Genomic DNA, 18,640 nt, shown 5'->3' with positions numbered 1-18,640 from the left:
TCTCGTACCTCGTTATGTCTAAGAGTAACGTAGCCTCCTTTCTTGCAGGACAGAGCATGGCTGATATCAAAACGATTACCACAGACACATTCACTTGGTAGACGAGGGATACTCCAGTCATAACGAATTCGCAGTGCATCGTGAAACTGTTCCTTGTTAAGATCATAGCCTTGATCTCTGATTGGAAGGTTGGTCAACCAGTTCGATGCTCCGGTATAGCAATTGGCTTCGTGGATTCGTTTTTGATCATCAGTCATTTCCGCCCTGATACGATCTTGTTTGTCTTGATTTCTTTGGGTTTTCTCAGTTTTGATCGCTGCTTTAGTTTTTGTTTCATTGTCATTTGGTGGTTGGAGGTTTATGTTACGCCACTTTGACGTTCCTTTCTTACATACAAAAACTCTCCAGACAAGAAAGATTCAAAACCAATCATAAAAAACTTTCTTTTACACCCTCTATGAGGCCCCCCCAGTCGACCCTCAATTCACGTATTCACAAAATTAATGCCAATTCACGTATTCACGCGCGAAAAAAACCATTTTCACGTTCACGCGCCAATTTTTTGCTTTTATATCTTTGGTTAAAACGATTGTGACCTTATTGGACTAAATATTACCTTTTTATGGTTTCCTTTAAGCAGTTTGACCTATTCTTATGCCAAACATTTTCGTCAATATGAAGTTTTCTGCAGTTTTGTGACCTTATTCTCGATAGGGTTGAGCTTTTAAGGCATTTTTTACATCTATTTGAGCTTAAATAAAGCAATGTTTTAGGTCTGCCGCGCCAAATTTACAAAGAACTACCCTCTTATTTTAGGGTGGACTTTTGGTGTGGGATTTTTTTCCTCGCAGAACCTTAAGAAGTCTTTTAGCTTTCGCTAAATGTGCGGCGGACGTTTTTCGTTATTTTTCCTTTCGGGTTTTTTTGTTTTTTTCTGTCGTGCGTTAATTTGTGGATTAAGTTTTCAAACGCAGGTAATTCTATGCACATTTTCTTTCGATGAGTTAGGCCATCTTGATTTTTAAAAGATGTCCTGAAAGCTCTCGAGCAATAGTACAGCAGTCGAATTGCGTTCACTTTTTTCAAAAAATTGAGATATAAATCAGTGAATTTGCTGACAGTCAAATTATACAATCTGTCTCCTGTCTTCGACATTCAGATTGATTCATTTTTCGACCCAAACAGTAGAACAATGATTGAATATGGACAAAACTGATTATTGTTGGTGGTTGAATTGGCAATGAAATTCCACTGTAACTAAATTTATTCAACAATCGTCATTCAACATACTCTACTCCCAACAAGAATGCTTAAAAATCCTGTGTTATGGTACTTCGACAGTAAGTACAAATATTTTGTTCTTTGTTACTTTTAAAGACTTGGTTTTATTAATCTTTTATGTTTAACCTGTGTTCTTGTTGATACTTAGGCGGTCATCGAAAAAATGCTCTGTTCGCGTGGCAACTGGTGTTAAAAATGCATGCGGGCGGACGGGCGGTCAAAAAAATTCCCAGGTTTTTTTAAATCACGTCAGTAATTTAGGGGAGGGTGGTGTCGCGAGCAAAACAATTTTTCTATGGCCGTCGGAGCAATTGAGAAAAAAGCTATACTTTGAAAGAACAAATTGGTTTTCCCGGATTTTTTTCCGCATCTCCGCACCGGAAAATCAGCAGAAAATATGATGCGGGCAGGTGATGCGAATAGAACAACTTTTCGACGACCGCCTTACCAGGCACTATTTGGGAAATTATTATCAAAGATTGAAAGAAACTTTTGTGAACTACTTTTGAGGAAATTTCAGTACACTCACCATATATCATCTAATTTCATAAATACAAAAAGTTGAATATCTCGAGAAATATAAATCAAAACTTTATGAAACTTGGACCAGTGATAAAGTACATTGAGATGTTTCAAAATGTTTTAAAAGTATTACTCAAAATTAATGACGTCAGCAGAAATTGCAAGAATTCTAATTTTTGCGATAAAATGCTGACATCAGCAAATTTTCAAATTTTTTAAAAAATATTCTCCTCCTCTTGACAAGTTCTATCATTGGTCCTAATTTCATAAAGTTTTCATGTCATAAATCATAAATAAATAAATAAATAATGATGTCATAATCACGTTTTCTTAAAAAAACTCAAATTCTGCTGAGAAAGAATTTAAGTTACACCGAATACGGTATTCTACATCCAAATACGCTTCCAAAAATGTATAGTTTGTTATGGTTTAGGGACTGGAACTGGGGCGGAAAAATTAATGCATTTTTGGGACATGCATTAAGTTACCTGAGATCTATGTAACTGTCTGTAATTGATTCTACCTGGACACTTTTCCTAATGAATGTTTTAAGATTCGTATTTTATTCTTTGTAAAAAGTGATTCACATTTTTAGAAAAAAAATATGTTTCATTTATGTTAGCTTGATATCTGAAAGAAAATGCTGTTGAGAACAATCATTCTAACTATTCCAAATCATTTCCAAACTTTTGCTATAATCATAAAGCACTAAAAAGCCTTAATTAGCATTAATTAGTTTTTACAAGCATTTGTACTAGCGGGTGGCAGTTAGTGAAAGCTATGGCTAGTTTAATTTTAAATCGAGGTTGGGGCAATCATGGTTTGAGAAGCCGTATACTTCAAAACAAGCTTCGCAGACGTGGAGCAGTAGTACAACCAGAGGACGCCAATTCCAATGTTTGACCCCTATCTCATGGAAGGAAATTTATGGAAGACAAAAACATTTGAATTTTTCGACAATTTTCGCTCTTTTATGATGGAAAAACGGCCTTAATACGCTATTGTTAGCCAAGTTTGCCTTGTTTGGTCACACAATTCTTTTGAAAATTTTGATTTTATTTAGCACTGACCATTTGTTAGCAAAGATCGGTTACGACGAGCGACGTACCTGCCTTACCCGGTGCGGCGTTCCAAGAGTTTTGCTCAAGAGAAAACTTTTGAGATTTAGAATGTCTAGATTGCTTGAAAACGCATCATGGGCATCCATTATCTATGAGGATTATTTTTTAATTGTTCGATGCTACATGTATACAAGATGTTTTAGAACTACCTACTTTGCAAATTATTGAAGGAGCAAAAATCCTCTATATTAACGCGGTATCATTTTTTGTATTGTATTGTAGTAGAATATGAGTGACTACGGAGACGGAGACGACCATTATTAAACGCTGACTATGCGAGCGAAGCGAGCAAAGAATACTTTACAGATTTATGTTTGGATTTTTAGAGTTTCCTTGTGTTTTAGACAATTATTTGCTTTTCACGTTCACGCTAAAAATCTCAATTCACGAATTCACGGTGGAAAAATCTTATTTTCACGTTCACGCTGATATCTCAATTCACGTATTCACGCGCTAAAAAAGTCCAATTCACGTATTCACGTCAGAAAAAAGGCTCATTCACGTGTCACGCCAGCCCCTGGGGGAGCCCCCTCTATTTATTTACAATACAATAGCTTCTTTCAATTTATTGAATAAACAAAAAAAATCGTTTTTCACTTTCTTCTTTTTAATTATAGTGTTCTTTTATTATTATGCGCAAATCTTTTAATGAAGTTATGTGTTTCTTTTCTCTTCCAAGAAAAAATATTTTTCGCGCCAAAGTTTTCCCGATAACTTGTTTTCCGAAAATAATCCGAAATCGGATTCAAACTTGAAAGTCTTGACGACGACCTCCGGGAAAAAAATCGTGAAAGGGATTTGAAGGGTCACCGGGGCTGACCAATAAGCTTGTTCTTAATATTTTGACCATCCAAGCTTCATGTTCTTATATAGTTTGTTCTTATAAAAATAAGTATAATGGTTATCGTCATGGTTGATGACGTAATGTGCTCAACTTCTCTAATCGATAAAGCAAGTCTGACACGCGTCAATTTTAAATAAATAAATTTCTGAAATATCATACGTTGATGTAATTTGAGACATCGAACTGGGAATACGATCACATAGTCAGGACACACCTTTTAAAGAACATTTAGATTGAAATTTGGGAAAGATATATGAAAATTGTAAGAACATGGCAAGACCAATGATCGAAAAAAAATTAGACAGAATTTTCAAATTTAACCTCTTCATCACTGTGATAATGCGCACGAAATTTGTACACAATTTTCTTGCTAAAATTGTTCACATTTAATGATGGCCAATATATCGTCCCTCACATGACTTAAGGTTTAATCTCAAAATTAATACCTTATGAAATTTAGAGTTTTACTGTGGTGGTCATCTTTGAGATTGAGATTGCTCTTTTTTCATGTAGAGGAATAGTCAATGTTTTCATATGCCAAAAAGGCCAATCTCAAAGGCAGAACAGGATCGTAAGATTTCCAATTTTCCAAGACACTTATTTTGAGATTGAATCTTTAGTCATTTGAGGGACGATATGAGAAGATGTCACCCTCTCAAGTCCTTGTTAGATTAAGTTGTTGGTTATAAAAATATTTCCCTTAGTCAATTTTGTTCTCTTACTTTGGTCAAGGAAGTTAAATTTAAATTTGAATCTAACTATTTCGATATGGGAAAATACCACTAAATGTAGGCCTCATGTCCAACCATACAATGTAATGGGTGGTTGTAGAATTTCATTGCTAATGTCATTAGTACTTTCAAGGTCAAAGTCAAAATTTGACTCAAAATTTAGTTTTGAGAGAAGGTGATCGGGTCAGGGCCTGGTCAACAGAGGAGGGGCAACCGCCCATTACATTGTATGGTTGGACATGAGGCCTACATTTAGTGGTATTTTCCCATATCGAAATAGTTAGATTCAAATTTAAATTTAACTTCTTGACCAAAGTAAGAGAACAAAATTGACTAAGGGAAATATTTTTATAACCGTGAGGTCATTTTGAATACACTCCATAGTTTATGTTTTTTATAGATAAAGCTGTTCAATAAACATTTAAAGAAATTAGTTTTTCTTAAATAAAAGGAAGTTATCTCTGATTTCAACTCAACCAATCGATTAATTATCGATTTCAATCAATAATCGATTTTGTCGATCAGGAATGTTTAAAGTGTTGCACACCTTAGCTCTAGTTTAGGCTACTTTCTGCCCCGCCTATTCTAATTGTTAGAGTAGGCAGAAAGTGGGCACAAAGTTGACAGTTAAAACCTTTGATTGGAAAAAATTGAAATAAGACATTGGATTGACGTCAAAAGATGGCAATGCATTGACTTTAGACAGTCCACTTTGTGCCAACTTTAATTCACAATTAGAATAGGCAGGGCGAAAACTGGACCGTCTAAACTAGGGCTTACTTCTTATATGATTAGCATAAAAGAGTCTGAAATGAAACGAGTTGCGCTGCGTGGTATAGCGGTCATTAACCTTGGTTGCTTGCACAGGCGACTGAGGTTTGATTCCAACTCGCAGCGGTTCACTTGGCAAGTGAACGGATCTTTGCTCGGATCAGCTTATGCCATGTGAGGGGAATTGGGAAGTTAGTCCAAGGTGCGCTCATTGAAAACATCTATAGTTACGAAAACGGGCCTCAGATCCTACTGCAACTCATCGATTATTTATTACGACCGTAGTGCAGTGTTAGAGCATCCAGCTACGGTGCGCAAGGTTGTGGGTTCAACCCCAAAACGGGTTATACCAAAGATTCTCAAAACTGTACTTGATGCCTCTCTGCTTGATGCTCAGCAATTAAGAGAAGGATCAAGGATAAGTGGAGCAATCCAGGGAGAAAGAGTGGCGCCCTCCTCTACCTTCGGGTAGATAACTATCGAAAAGGAGTCTTCGGGTCGCCTCCGACTGCGGTCGCTTACTTACTGCAGCTCAACCAAATAGAAAAAAACTTTATCTTTCACAAGGAAATTAATTATAAACCATGTTTAATATGTTCTCTTTCGCGTGGGAGTTTTAATAAGATCATATGTCGAGTTCAATGTGCAAAAAACTGTTTTTGTAAGCACTTCAACCCTTCCAGAATAAGAAATTTCGCTTTTTGAAGAAAGAAATGAAAATACACCTGAGTTTTCGACCGTAGCCACTAATCGTTGGCGATCAGACGATTTTATGGTGGTAAAAAATGCCCGCGCAGCAATTGACGGCTACGGTCGAAAAGGTGTATTATAAAAGAAGAGTCCCTATAACTCGAACGAATTATAGAGGCTTGTTTATAAAAGTTTGTTAAGGAAATGGATGAGAAAGTATATAGACATAGTTAAGGAGACATTCGAATTATAGAGGCTTGTTTATAAAAGTTTGTTAAGGAAATGGATGAGAAAGTATATAGACATAGTTAAGGAGACATTCGATTTATAGAGGCTTGTTTATAAAAGTTTGTTAAGGAAATGGATGAGAAAGTATTTAGACATAGTTAAGGAGACATTCGAATTATAGAGGCTTGTTTATAAAAGTTTGTTAAGGAAATGGATGAGAAAGTATATAGACAGAGTTAAGGAGACATTCGAATTATAGAGGCTTGTTTTAAAAGTTTGTTAAGGAAATGGATGAGAAAGAAAGTATATATAGACAGAGTTAAGGAGAACATTCGAATTATAGAGGCTTGTTTATAAAAGTTTGTTAAGGAAATGGAATGGATGAGAAAGTATATAGACATAGTTAAGGAGACATTCGAATTATAGAGGCTTGTTTATAAAAGTTTGTTAAGGAAATGGATGAGAAAGTATATAGACATAGTTAAGGAGACATTCGAATTATAGAGGCTTGTTTATAAAAGGTTGTTAAGGAAATGGATGAGAAAGTATATAGACATAGTTAAGGAGACATTCGAATTATAGAGGCTTGTTTATAAAAGTTTGTTAAGGAAATGGATGAGAAAGTATATAGACAGAGTTAAGGAGACATTCGAATTATAGAGGCTTGTTTATAAAAGTTTGTTAAGGAAATGGATGAGAAAGTATATAGACATAAGGAGACCTTCGATTATAGAGGCTTGTTTCTAACAGTTGTTAAGGAAATGGATGAGAAAGTATATAGACAGAGTTAAGGGACATTCGACTTATAGAGGCTTGTTTTCAAGGTTTGTTAGGGAAATGGATGAGAAAGTATCTAGACATAGTTAAGGAGGACCATTCGAATTATAGAGGCTTGTTTATAAAGTTTGTTAGGGAAATGGATGAGAAAGTATATAGACATAGTTAAGGAGACATTCGAATTATAGAGGCTTGTTTATAAAGTTTGTTAAGGAAATGGTGAGAAAGTATATAGACAGAGTTAAGGAGACATTCGAATTATAGAGGCTTGTTATAAAAGGTTGTTAGGGAATGGCGAAAGTATAACATAGTTAAGGAGACATTCGAATTATAGAGGCTTGTTTATAAAAGTTTGTTAAGGAAATGGATGAGAAAGTATATAGACAGAGTTAAGGAGACATTTGATTTATAGAAGTTTAATTTATAGAAGTTTAATTTATAGAAGTTTAATTTATAGAAGTTTGAGTTATAGAAGTTTGAGTTATGAAGACCCTACTGTATTTCACACATGCGCGCAAGGAGATTGTTTTAGTCGAAATAGCACCCCGTATGGAACTTTTCAAAGAAGATGATACCTTTGGCCCTTTTAAGCCGACCCTTTTATGCCAAAGCCCTCATTACGCCAAAGCTCAAATTTTTCCATTTTAACCCGGGCTAAATTTAATTCCGATCCCTTACACCGGTTCTTATTACGCCAGCGACGAAAAAATTACGCCAATAAGGACCGGGCGTAGAGAGGACCGATAAGGTTAGTTTGAATTTTGAATACCGAACTGTTCAGCCCGCCGCGCTCTTTAAGAGATGGGTGAAAATAAACCAAGATTTGTCTAGGCTACAAAGTGACGAAATTCACTACATTGGCCGCCGGTCTGTGGTACAATTTCGGGATTTTCTCACTGCTTTCATCGGACATTCCGGTAAAAAAAATTGTCTCACTGTGTACGAATGTCCTACCCATTTGGCACAAACGTTCTTTCAGTATTCATTTAACGTTATATGGACGTTGTGAACATTAGATGAACGTTAAAACAACGCTGTGTTGGTGCTGGGTACGCTCTTGGACTGACCGCCTAACAAATGAAAACACCCCCTTCTCACAACCCCACTGGGAACCCTTCCCACTGGAAAAATGGTCCAAAATATCGTCCCCGGTGGAAATAATCAAATAAACCGTTCCCCACTGCAAAATATTTACTATTTTTCCCATCCCCACTCAATTTTCTGACTTGAAAACAAAAGAATTTAAATCGCCGGCCATAGAAAAATATTGAAATATCAATCACCATTGAGATTCAATACGTTATTTTTACCCCCACTGGCTGCAAATTCCTACCCCGGGTCTGTGAGAAGGGGGTGTATGAAAGTTACTTTTTTGACCTACCCAGAGTCGTAGTATTTTTCCATTATAAATTTACTGTAAAAAGTAGTTTTGCCGGGTATGAGAAAGTTTCGCCGGTTATATGGTACTCAAATAATGGTTATAAAAATTACATCCATTTGATTAGATGTATGATGATAAATAACTATAATTGACTTTTCATGATGCTTTGTATAATAAGTTTCATAAGAAATTATGCGTTGATAATATAATGTAATTTACACGTAGTCAAAATAAAAAGGTTAAAAAAGTGAGAGTATTCGCAGGGGATGCGATGTCATGTTAAAATTCATATTTTCGGCGACTCTTTGCTGTAGCCCGACTTATTTCCCCAATAGTGCCTTAAGAACTTTCTTGTTCAGGAATTTTGACAAACTCATTTCTACGAAATTAATAATGATTGTATTGATGTTCTTGTCAAATTTGAAAAAAAGTTGATTATTAATTAATATAGATGCTTTGCGTGGTTTTCACTTCATGAGGAAGAGAGCGTATTTTTTTGATAAGTTTGATGAGAAAAATATCATAAGATGACAAGGAGTAGGTTTTGTTTGGAACAAAAATGTAAAATTGGTTTTTCTTGATTTCAACATGATAATTTGTTTTACCTAGTAAGTTATTTTATGGTTAACCAGTAATACACTTTTTTCTAAATAAGAACAAACTATATAAGAACATAAGGCTTCGGTGGCCAAAATATTAAGAACAATAAGTTCGAATTCGTGGGCTCTAAAACACCTGTTTTCTCAGGAAAATGAACAAAAATACTCAAAAAATACTGAAAATAAGAACATGTTAAGAACTTTTTTAGGCTTAAAACTCAAAACGTTAAGAACATCAGTTGAAGGATAAGAAAAGATATTCAAAAAGATAAACAGCGATACCTAAGATTTTCTAGGTTTGTTGTGTAAATTCTAAAAAAAATACTACCTTCTCACAGACCCGGTAGGATTCTTTCAGCTAGTGGGGATAAAAACAACTGGAACTCAATGGGGATTGATATTCCCATATTCTTTATGGCTTGGGATTTCAATTCTTTTGTTTTCGAGTCAGAGAATTCTGTGGGGATGGGGAAAATAGTGATTATTGCCGACCCAAAAAAATATCAGCGTTTTGATTGGTCGAGAGCATCGAGATATTTGCGATATTTCATATTTCTTTAGTCTGGAAATATGACCGCGTTGACTTTTGGGGGACTGGGTAAGCGGCGGGAGAAAAATCAAAACAAAACAGCCGAAAAGAACTGACTTTCGGAGAAACTGGCTTGGGAATCAAAGGGAAAAGCAACAAAAATATTTTCAGATTAACTTTTACTTTGGAGTTCTTCCATAAAAGACACTAAAATCAAATCTGATGAACTAAGAAATTATAAAACTACTTGAGACCACCCAAATATTTCCAACTTCGTGTGATAACCAAACAGTTTTTTATCAATACATACAAAAAAACTTGAGATTCTTGAATGTTTGCCAATAAGATTTCTCATAACATAGCAAGGGAAGTGAAATGTCTTGTATTAAACCAAATGACGAGTGATTTTTATAAAAGTTCTCTCCTAATTCTCGTTCTCGACGAGGTTGTACGCCCTTGAATTTTCAACTCAACAATCATTACATCTTCCTTATAAAATTCGAAACATTTAAAGCTTGACGATAATCAAGAAAGTATCCAAGTTGTTTTGCTCTTGAAAAAATGTTGTTCTTTAACCATTATTACAAGCATACATTTCCATCATGGAACTGCCTTTCCTCTGCTATTCTTTTCCACGCATCGAAACAAAAACATAGAAAAAGACTGAATGTTATCAATTTGATTTAATCCAATGATGAAGGGTTTCTTCTCTATCGAAACAATACTGTACACCATCTGCATTTTGAATTATCAATCTAGAAACTTTCAAATACATCTCTGAAAAATCTGCAACTCTTCAAAACAAAACTTCTGGATGGAAAATGCTTCTCTGTTTTGTTTTTTTGTGAATATTTTCGGCGGGAACATATCGAATGTTTTATTGTTCGAATCCAACGTTCGAATCAGATTTTCGAATAAAAACATTCGAAACTACACAGAAGAAAGAAGCAAGGCGGAAGTAACTTTTAAAACAAAAACAAAAAGAAATTTATATCAGGACAATTTTTTTGAGTCGACAATAAATTAGTTATCACATGACTTCGAGTGCAATACTCGATATTTTACTCGTTCCGAGATTTTACCGATATTTTTCCTCGCCTAAAGGCTCGGAAAAATATTACGGAAAAATCTCGGAACTCGTAAAATATTTCTCGTATTGCACTCGAAGTCATGCGATAACTAGTACATATTTTGCAGTGAGGATTGGTTTATTTGATTATTTTCAGTGGGTACAAAAGTTGGATGATAATTCTCCACTGGGGACGATATTTTGGCCAAATTTTCCATTGGGAAGGGGTCAAAGTGGGTCTGTGAGAAGGGGGTGTAAAAAACGTGTGAATTAATTATGTCCAGAAAACTGAATTAATTATGTCCAGAAAACTGAAATCTAGGTGTATTTGGAATTCGCTCTTTTCTTAACTGAAATGTTCACTCCATCAACACTGTTTTTCGTGAGGAGTAGCCAATACACAGTCAACTCTCTCTAATTCGAACTTCTGTGATTGGGCTCTTCCAGAAAAGAGGCTTGAAGCTTGAAGCTCTATGTTATCTCTCATATCTTAATAATCATTTGGAATTTGACGCGTTATCAACACCTTTGGTGGTTTAGTGTAACAAAGAGAGTAGTAGTGCAAAATGCAAAATAAATTTTCTTTAAAAATATTAAAGAGATTATCAGATGATTTTTGATACTTGGCTTAGAGATAACTTTTATGGTCCTAAAAGAAATACCTCCAAAGTTTTTGGCACAGTTATTTTCCAAAGCTGAGATATTCGACGTTGAATTTTCAAATTTTTACTTGAAAACAATAGAAATTCAACGTAAAGATTTATTTTGAGAGATTTATAAATAATAAAATAAATTGAGTCAAAAGATTTAGAGGTGTCTCTCTAGACCATATAAAAGTATCTCTAAGCCAAATATCGAAAATCATCTGATAATCCCTTTGAACTTGAATAGGCGATACTTGTGAGGTTAATATCACCTTGTTCTGGTACTCATTTTTATAAGAACAAACTATATAAGAACATAAGGCTTCGATGGCCAAAATGTTAAGAACAAGTTAAGAATATTTCAAGGCTTTATTAAAAGCACCCAATTTCTTAAAAATTACACGAAATTACACCCTATATGATGAAAATGTTAAGAATATTTTAAGAATATGTTTAAGCTTAAAACTCAAAAAGTCAAGAACATCCCAAAGCTTAAAAATTTTTTGGATGTTCTTATGAAAAGAAATGGGTACGAGACTGACGCAAACTTTTGCCTAGTTTGTGTAGAACACTTTTGCATCATTCATCCAACGTTCATCAATATAGCCTTTTGGAACATTAAAACAACGTTAACTTCGAAATTGAGAATGCAGTATCAGAGATTTTTTGGAAAGTCCAAGTCGAGCGAAACAGGAATAATTTGAACATGATATAAAGTTTCAATTTCTGAGGTCAATAAGATAAGTTTTATCTCTTTTTAGTCATTTATAACATTGTTTGTCTAGGGTATCAAGAAAGTTGCTTGCTGTTTATAAAAAAAAACATGATGCCCAAGCAATTGTAATATTCCATCATAACAGCTTATTATATTAGACTTACCCTCAGTTAGACACCAAATCTTATTAAGGGTGAAATCTATATAGATGAAACTGGCTACTTTATGATTCAAAGATATACTATATTAAAATTTTCAATTTTTCGAATCTCAAGGTAACCTTTTTGAAATATTTGTTTGCGAAAAATGTTCGTTTTTAAAGCAGTTTATGTTTATTTTAGGGGAATATTTATTTTTTGGGTATGTGTCAAATGAACTTTTAAGTTATGTGTCCTTAGAATAGTGGCTCTGCTTTGTTCTCAAATTGTTCTCATTTTGGCGTATTTATCATCATTGTTCTTATATGGAAGAGAGTTGTTTAATTTTCAAAATTGCCTTTAATAATTAGAGATCAGGATTTCAAATAAATTTCGGAGCCATAGAGCCATAGAATTTGATACTTTAAGGCCGGTCTCCACTTTCGCACGAAACGGGCGACAGTTTTTTAACCTTTTTTGCCTGGAAAAAAGTTTCGCACGAACAAAAAACAAGTTGAAGGAAGCTCTACTTTCCATCCGTTACGTCAATTTCGACCAATGGCAATGGAATTGCTTCATTTTTCAACCGACCAATGACCTTACAAAAACGTCAAAAAGTTTTCGTTCATATCGCGCGAAAGTGGAGACCGGCCTTTATCAGTAAAATTACAGATTAAGTGAAATTATTAGAAAGTTTTATGAAAATATGAGATTTCTTGATTAATTTAAGGATTAGCGTAAAAATGTTATTTTGAGTTATTGATTTTCTGGGAGATCATATGCAAGGATAAATTTCTCAAATGCGATTAATATGGACATTTAAAAAATTTCACCTACGTATCTGGGGTCTACCCCCGTCTTTCTGACCCTTATCTTATTTGTAGGCCTAGATGTTCTTAAGTTGTGCGGTGCTGAATATTTTATCGGTTTTTTTTTCGCATATCATTTCTCAACTACACGTTTTTTTTAATAAGAAAAAACTATATATAAGAACATAAGGCTTCGATGGCCAAAATGTTAAGAACAAGTTAAGAACAAGTTAAGAACATTTTAAGGCTCCGTGGACTCTAAAACAGCCAATTTGTTAGGAAAATAGGTAAAAATAGTCACAAAATGGTGAAATTAAGAACATTTTAAGAAAATTTTTAGGCTTAAAACCCAAAAAGTTAAGAACATCCGAAGGCTTCAAAAATTTTGGATGTTCTTAAAAAAAGAACATGTACCCGAACTTATGGTGGCAGTAGAACCTTAGTGCTGGAAGTGGAATCATAGTTTCTAGAGGGGTCAAGACCATTGAGTTTAAAGCCCGAAGGGCTAGAGTTCAATCTCTAACCTTTCTCAGGCAAGAAAAAGTGAAGCCTTAAAAAATGCGCCGCATTTTTGACGACGGATTGAATCTAGCAATTCCTTTGTTTACGATTGATATTTTTTTCGAAATTTAGCGGTAAATTTTAGTTTCAATCTGTCATTTGTGTAAAAACCAGGCGAGCCGCTCAAGGCCGCGCAACTTTGGTAGGATTTGTTGGCTTCAAATCCTACCACGGAGATTGACTTCTAGCCCTTCGGGCTTATACTTCATTGGTCAAGACCCCCCCCCCCTTAGGTAAGAGGACCCCCCCTTAGGAAATTCATTTAAAATTTCACACCCCCCCTTAGAAAATCAGTATAAATGAAACGATTGTATACAAGAGTCATAATTCAAGGAAGATCCCCCTTATCTAAGAAGACCCCCCCCCCTTAGGTAAGAAGACCCCCCCCTTAAATGGCAACCCCCCTTAGGAAAGTCATACTTTTAACCCCCCTTGCTTTTGGTTCATCAAAACCCAAGACTCCCCTAAATGTAGAGGGGAGTAGAAACTATGGGAATCTTATGCAAAACAACGTTATTATGCTCTCATCATTTTACACTTTTTTCAACATTCGGTTCTCAGCTTATAAAAAATATTCTTAAAAAATTTCATTTTAAGAGCCTTTCCAGACTTTTTACGAGATGATTGATTAATAACTGAGAGAAAAGAGTTTGATGACAAAGTGACTCAGCAAACAGACATTTCTTTAATAAATTGTATTTCAGAAATGTTATGTTTTGATTTCGAGTGTCAGGAATTTGATGATCGCGTGGACAGTTTAGAGCATAGATTTTGATCAGAAACTGTATATATAAGAGTTAAAATGTTAAAATGCAGACCAAAGATTTCATGAAAGTTGAAATCTCAGATAAAGGGCATTTTAACTTTAAGAAAAGGTAGATCTAGCTGATATTTGACTTTGTTTCTTTTCGCGTGAAGTTTGCTGTTTCAGTTCTTAAATTATTGGGTAATATTTTAGGAGATACAGAATTGATTGCATTAAGATCGCGAATTAACTAATTCACCTTTTCAAAAAGCATTTTATAGTACAGCATTTTCGCTGGTTGAATTTTGTTTTGTAAAAGTCTGTAAGTTTTCCAGATTATTCTTACAATATCTTTTTATTAGACTCTATGTTCTTATAAACTCGTACAGGATGAATATTGCTTGGGCCAAGAAGATGAAAGCTCTTGAATTGTCGAGAGAGGGGCAAAAGAAATAATGTTTTGGCCACACTGGATTTGTGATATACTATAAGGTTTTTCTTTGAGTGTTTACGTCATTTTTCCTCTCCCTCTCTTTGACGAGGCTTTGAATGACAAACGTCACAGAATGGTGTTGATATTTAGTCTATCATTTTTTAACACAAGAAATAGAAAGTTGATCCTGGTGGTCTTGGCAAAGTTGAAATTATAACATAATATCTGAAGCCTTTGGATATTCTTAAAATTTTGAGTTTTAAGCCTGAAAATGTTCTGATTTTTACCATTTTTGTGACTATTTCTGTGCAATTTCCCAAGAAATTGTGTGTTTTAGAAAGCCCCAAACTGATATTAACTAGTTTTACGTTCTATGACAGGTAGATGATAATCATTGATTTAAGTGATTGGTATATAATCTTACTTCTTATTTTTTGTTCTCTAACCAGAATTCTTAGAACTAGTTATGATTATGATAAAAATTTGAGATATCAAGGAAGTGATAAACTAATTTCCCTACAGGAGAGCCATTAAGGGAAAAATGTTGTACGTATAGTAAATTCTTGGTATATAACAACAAGTCATTCAATTCAACAATTTAGAAAATTGGGTAGAGGTACAATCATTTAGGGGGGGGGGTTGTACTTTTACGGTGTGACGGGATTGGCCCTTTTTTAGTACGGTATTACGGGATTTGACGAAAAAAGAGACGGGAAAACGGTCTTTTAAAATCAGATGGTGACGGTATTTAGGTACATTTTTGCCCTGTACAAGCCGGTGTGACGGTGTTATTATTTTTTCAATTTTCGGGATTCCGGGATTCAGCAAAAATTTTGACGGTATTTCGAACCCCTACAACCCCCCCCCCATTTAGGGTTCTTTTTTTCAGGCCCTTAAAATATCCCTCAGGGTCACAAAGCTATTGAATTAGCAAAATTGGGTAGGGGGCGTACTGGCATTCAGGGTTTTTTTTTCAGGCCATTAAAATATCTTTCAGGGTCACAAAATTATTAAAAGGTGTTTGAGTGAATCACTTTTGTCACTTTCACTTCTTTTTTGGGTCAATCACCGAAAAAAATTTTGAATCATAATTTCGTCTACCATTGTTCTACTTGAGCACCCCCCCCCCAAATAACCATGTTTTTCTCTTTTCAGAACTCAAAACAAACAACAACAAAAAAAGAAAATGACTTTCAAAGAATTTCATCCAATCATGATAGCTTTGATACTGATCTCACTTTCTCTTTCGACCACCACCCGCGCATCATTGACAAACACAAACAATCTACAAACAACACCATCAACACATAACCTGAAAGTAGAGCTCCTGACGAACCCGCGAACGAACCATACGACCGCTGATTGTACATTTCGCAATAAAAACACAGTGCTCTACTTTAAGGTGACACAGAGCGGTGGGGCCCGCCACAGGGCGCTTTACTTGCACGCCAAGAACGTCAAAACCAAAGAAACTTTACACCCTGTCAAATGCTACCTCATGGAAACAAACGATAGAAAATACAAATGTTTCGCTTGGCGTTGGCACAATCTATACAACAACCTATTCAACCAGACAACGGAAAGGCCGAAGAAGTATAAACTTTGGTTGACCAAAAAAGAAATCCCTTATAGCGATATAATCTGGCAAATAAAAATGTTTAAGCTTGCTAAACATATCTTTGGCTGTTCTAACCATACTATATATAATTTGACTGTTAGTAATATGGAGGAAGTCAGTATTGACCTTGCGTGGAAATTGAAACCCGTACCACAAGTGTTTAAACCGCGATTTATGATCAAAGTGGATGGTATATTGAAATGGAATGATACCATCAAATGCAACGGTGTCAGCTGCCGAAAGAAACTTCTCGGCATTTCAAAATGTAGCAAACATCGTATTTGCGTTCAAATTGAATATGAGAGACGGTTTTTACCCGGTCATATTGTATTGGATGAAGTGTGTATTGTTAAACCACCAAAATGCTATCACAGAGGGAAACCAGGTCGTTCGAGAATACGAAAGCTCGTACCTTACATAGTACCAGTTGGAGCTTTTATTTTCCTGATAGCTTTGATCATCTTCGTGAAACATAAATGTTATGAGAAGAGGGTGGATCATGATGAGGACAATATATTACCGAGGGGGCATTCTATAGTTGATAAACAACAGCTGGACATTATAGAACCTTCAGTAGGCTATTCCTACCCAGATGTAGTTAATAACAGACCATTGAACATTCACATTCATCAAAATGAGTTTCCACGTGGTTCCGGTCAGATACTTGCGGATAACAACCTGGTACCTCCAGTGACTTACTATAGCGGAATCTACCCAACGTTAGCGAATAATATTCGAGACCAAGAGTCGGATCAGAACAGTATTTGTAAGCCGATCCAACAGACCTTAGGCGACGCTCACCAATTGAACGAAAAACATATGACTAGTCTATACCCATCACTTGTTGGTCTACAGAACAATTCTAATGGTCTGCCGGCAGACCTTGAAAAAGGTGATAATTCATATAGCCCATTACAAATGAATCAAAATAATGAACTAAGCGACGAAAAGTATATGGCAGATAAAAGAATTCAGATCGTTGATTTACAAACATTTCAAACAAAGACCTCTGATAAGTTAAATGAGAACAATGATATTCGAGCTAGAGACAAGTTAGCGAGGCAACCGATCTCACAATCAAGTAGCATGGTTGAGAGCATAACAGATGAAAAAGAGAGCAAGTTGCAGAGCTTTCTTAGACGTATCGGGATTATGAGACGTAGATCGAGCACTACAGACAGCAAAAAACTTCTCCCTTAAAAGTATGTCTCTTATGGGGGAAAGGCGAAAAATAATACATAACTTTTTGTATATATATAGAAACAGATGAAATTTTGGCTTAAGCCCTTGTTTAATTATTCTAGTCTAGTTTTTAACGAAAATGTTCTCAAAATATTCTTAGTGCGCTCAACTTTTTGTACATAAAGAATCAGTGGAAATTTTAGCTTAACTCTTGGTTAATTATTCCTGTTTAGTTTTTAATAAAAATGTTCTTAAAATATTCTTAGTGCGCTTAACTTTTTATTTATATTATGTAGTATTTTCTTATCAACTTCTGAGATTTTGTTTTAACCAAGATTCAGCATCATGTTCTTACGTGAAAAGTGTGTACCAGTAAAAAGTAACGAATACATTTTAAAAGCCCTCGGATGTCCTTAAACTGTTCTTATTTTCACCATTTTGTGAGTAGTTTTGTGCAATTTCCCTAAGAAATGGGGTGTTTAGAGTCCACGATTTGAATTTTTTTTTTGCGGTTTATACTGTACAGGCCACCAAAAAAAACGGATATTTTATGTAGAAATTTAGCGATTGTAATTTTTTTTTTGTTTTAACTTTTATTTAAATTCTATTTTTAAGACTGCTGGTTGCTAAAAGAAAATTTTAATCCTCCCGAATCATTAGCAATTACTAATTAATAATTACTCTTCATAAGGCCTAAAGCTTGGAGCTGTCTATGCATTTTATCGTGATGACGTGACAGGGACTTTTTTGCAGCGTGATTACGTGATTTGGAAATTTTTTCTTCGTGATTGCGTGATGAGAGATCAAAACGTAATTGTGATTTGAAAGTTTTTGAGCCGTGATGTTTGATTTGGACTTTTTCAAAGGGATACATGATTGTTCATTTTTCTTTGCTGATTTGCGTGATCGTGATTGAAGGCAAAAAAATGCTTGATATCTTGATCAGAGTTACCGCTGGGGGGGGGGCTTATCTATTGTATACTAGCTTAGACCTGAGAGGCAAAACTTTTGTTTGTTATTTTTTTTGAAAAACGAGATATAAAGGGGGGGGGTCTTAATTTTTATTCGATATCTTCAAGTTTTAGTTTGGCCCTGGAAATATTATTTTATTGTGTTTCTTTTTAGGTATATATTTTTAGATCAAATTGATTGTAATTTTAAATATGGTAAAAAGAAAATGGGACGTGAAAAAAATCTAATTGAAAGAACTTTATTTTATTGCATTTTCGAAATCTACGTTAAAATTCTTCGTT

The sequence above is a fragment of the Clytia hemisphaerica genome, unplaced genomic scaffold (genome assembly GCF_902728285.1).
Source record: "Clytia hemisphaerica strain Z4C2 unplaced genomic scaffold, Clytia hemisphaerica genome assembly, whole genome shotgun sequence".
Taxonomy (NCBI): Eukaryota; Metazoa; Cnidaria; class Hydrozoa; order Leptothecata; family Clytiidae; genus Clytia; species Clytia hemisphaerica.
The sequence above is the reverse complement of the archived record's forward strand: the minus strand, read 5'-3'. Positions refer to the sequence as shown.